This window comes from Capra hircus, chromosome 21 (assembly GCF_001704415.2).
Source record: "Capra hircus breed San Clemente chromosome 21, ASM170441v1, whole genome shotgun sequence".
In the NCBI taxonomy this organism is placed as follows: domain Eukaryota; kingdom Metazoa; phylum Chordata; class Mammalia; order Artiodactyla; family Bovidae; genus Capra; species Capra hircus.
The window spans coordinates 53,539,707-53,543,465 of NC_030828.1; the positions used below are offsets into that span (position 1 = coordinate 53,539,707).

At 40.3% G+C, this 3,759-nt stretch overlaps 1 non-coding gene across 1 annotated transcript; it reads left to right on the forward strand.

Annotated features, from left to right (window-relative positions):
* TRNAC-ACA lies at positions 1,182 to 1,253 on the forward strand. The gene has a single exon. It is a non-coding gene; the product is annotated as a tRNA-Cys (tRNA).

Below are 3,759 nucleotides of genomic sequence, written 5' to 3' on the forward strand. Positions count from 1 at the left end.
TTTATACATTAAAAATGCACAAGATATTTGATAACTTTTTAAATCTATTCTAGTAAAGCCAACTGTGTTAATGATTAAAGTTAGATATATTAAAAAAGACTTACAAAATCCCATTTAGCTGCCCAGAAAAGAATCATTATCACAAAACCAAATCATCAAAAATCACAATAATGAGACTCAAATAAACTTACTGTATTATGCTACAGTATTTCTCCTTAAAACAAATAGAATTGCATGTATTTTCATATAAACAGACATCACAGACCCTTCCTGTAAGTTAAGTTATTGCTTTGTATCATGATGATAAGTAAGGTAAGTGAAAGTCACTCAGTCATGTCTGACTCTTTGTGACCCCAGAACTATACAGTCCATGGCATTCTCTGGGCATAATACTGGAATGGGTAGCCTTTCCCTTCTCCAGTGGATCTTCCCAACCCAGGAATCAAACCAGGGTCTCCTACATTGCAGGCAGATTCTTTACCACCTGAGCTACTAGGGAAGCCCCTAGTTTAAACCCTGTTTAGACTATAAACTCCTGATTTCCCTTAGAGCAAGTACTTTAGAAGGCTTTCCATCATGAACTATTTATCTGTCCCTTTGAGATATAAATTTTCTCCTAGCCTTTTGCCCATTTTACAACTCAGGAATGTCTTTCTCAAGAACCTGGGAATCATCCCTTTACAATTTAATCATCAAGAAAGACAGGGATCCTAACTCCCAGTCTTCGTGGGAAGATAGAAGTCTATTTTGATAAGTACCATTAGCAAACACAGATGGCCTAATACACTGAACAACCTCCTCTGAAGTCCTCCAATACTTTTCCATCAGCTCAGCAAAGGGCTTAAAAATCCTCTGGCCTCTGTTTCCCAGGGTTGGGTTAAATCTCTCTACCCTATTGCCACAGTCTTGAATAACACCTTTCTTTCCTGTTTAACTCTGTCCAGCATAATTTTTCTTTGACATTGTCTATAGAATTTTTGACTTTATCCAAGAAATGTGTTCATTAACTGCCAACTATTTGCAAGGTCCTATCTTGAGGCACTATTAAAATGAATGTTCCCCCTTAGAGGTTATATTTGAATGTAAATACAGAGGGTCTTAAAAGACTACAATTTAGAACAAGTTTTGCTCCAGTGTTTTCAGATTCTTTTTTTTTATTACCTTCTCTAGCTAAAATGGCTTCCCTGGTGGCTTAGACGGTAAAGCGTCTGCCTACAATGCAGGCGACCCAGGTTCGATCCCTGGGTCGGGAAGATCCTCTGGAGAAGGAAATGGCAACCCACTCCAGTACTCTTGCCTGGAAAATCCGATGGACTGAGGTGCCTGGTAGGCTACAGTCTACGGGGTCACAAAGAGTCGGACACGACTGAGCGACTTCACTTCACTTCTAGCTAAAATGAGTACATTTTCCCTCTTTCCAGGTACTTCAAAAAACACATGGAGTTGCAGAATGAAAAAACAATAGTCCAAATCCTCTAGCCTAACCGATTTGTTTTCTTAAAAGTGTACGGTTTTAGATTTTATATTTAGGTCTATAATTCACTTTGTACTAATATTTTATATAATGCAAGTTTAAGATTAGACTTGTTTTTGGCACAGAAGTATCCAATTATTCCAGGCTACTTCTTGAAAGCAATGATCCTGTCTCCAGTTGATTGCCTTTGTGTTTTTGTCAACTATCAACTTTTCATATTTATGAAACTATTTCTAGACTCCTTAAATTCCACTGATTTGCTTAACTTTATGCCAATATCCCAGTCTTGATGTTGTAGCTTTACAATAAACCTTGAAATCAGGTTGTATTAGCCATTCACTTCTTTTCTTTATTAAGCATCTTTAAATTTGGGGGAGACATGTATTTCTCAAGGTGCCCAGAGAAAAAGGACAAAGCAAAGCTATCTAGATATGAGAAGATATTTTTGGTCTAAGCCAAAGAGAAGCCATTTTTGGCCTTTGTGATCTAAAGGTGGTAACAATGCTTGTCCTTGAACAGGTCTCAGCAATTAATGACTCTAAGGGAACAAAAGAGTGCAGAAACACTGCCTGTTTTCAGACTAGAAAAGTTGTTCTCCAGTCATTCAGCTGGGTCCCACTCTTTGCAAACCCATGGACTGCAGCACACCAGGCTTTCCTGTCTTCACTATCTCCCCGAGTTTGCTCAAACTCATGTCCATTGACTAGGGGATGCCATGCAACCAACTCATCCTTTGTTGCCCCCTTCTCCTCCTGCCCTCAATCTTTTCCAGCATCAGGGTCTTTTCCAATAGTTGGCTTTTCCCATCAGGTGGCCAAAGTGTTGGAGCTTCAGTTTCAGCATCAGTCCTTCCCATGATTATTCAGGATAGATTTCTTTTAGGATTGACTGGCTTGATCTCCTTGCTGTCCGACACCACAGTTCGAAAGCATTATTTCTTTGGTACTCAGTCTTTTCCTTGGTACTAGTCTTCTTTATGATCCAACTCTCACATCTGTATGTGAATACTGGAAAAACCATAGCTTTGACTAGATGTAACTTTGTCGGTAAAAAAGTAATGTCTCTGCTTTTTAATATCCTGTCTACATGTGTCATAACTTTTCTTCAAAGGAGCAAGTGTCTTTTAATTTCGTTTCTGCAGTCACCATCTACAGTGATTTTGGAGCCCCCAAAAATAAAATCTGTCACTATTTCCATTCTTTCCCCATCTATTTGCCATGAAGTGATGGGACTGGATGCCATGAACTTCATTGTTTTGAATGTTCAGTTTTAAGGCAATTTTTTCACTGTCCTCTTTCATCTACAACAAGAGGCTATTGGTTCCTCTTCACTTAATGCCATTCAGTTCAGTTCAGTTGCTCAGTCATGTCTGACTCTTTGCGACCCCATGAATTGCAGCATGCCAGGCCTCCCTGTCCATCACCATCTCCCAGAGTTCACTCAGACTCACGTCCATCGAGTCAGTGATGCCATCTAGCCATCTCATCCTCTGTCGTCCCCCTCTCCTCCTACCCCAATGCCTCCCAGCATCAGAGTCTTTTCCAATGAGTCAACACTTTGCATGAGGTGGTCAAAGTACTGGAGTTTCAGCTTTAGCATCATTCCTTCCAAGGAAATCCCAGGGCTGATCTCCTTCAGAATGGACTGGTTGGATCTCCTTGCAGTCCAAGGGACTCTCAAGAGTCTTCTCCAACACCACAGTTCAAAAGCATCAATTCTTTGGCGTTCAGCCTTCTTTCACAGTCCAACTCTCACATCCATAGATGACCACAGGAAAAACCATAGCCTTGACTAGACAGACCTTAGTTGGCAAAGTAATGTCTCTGCTTTTGAATATACTATCTAGGTTGGTCATAACTTTTCTTCCAAGGAGTAAGCGTCTTTTAATTTCATGGCTGCAATCACCATCTGCAGTGATTTTGGAGCCCAAAAAAAATAAAGTCAGACACTGTTTCTACTGTTTCCCCATCCATTTCCCATGAAGTGATGGGACCAGATGCCATGATCTTCGTTTTCTGAATGCTGAGCTTTAGGCCAACTTTTTCACTCTCCACTTTCAGTTTAATTAAGAGGCTCTTTAGTTCCTCTTCACTTTCTGACATAAGGCTGGTGTCATCTGCATATCTGAGGTTATTGAGATTTCTCCTGGCAATCTTGATTCCAGCTTGTGTTTCTTCCAGTCCAGCGTTTCTCATGATGTACTCTGCATAGAAGTTAAATAAGCAGGGTGAGAATATACAGCCTTGACACACTCCCTTTCCTACTTGGAACAAGTCTGTTGTTCC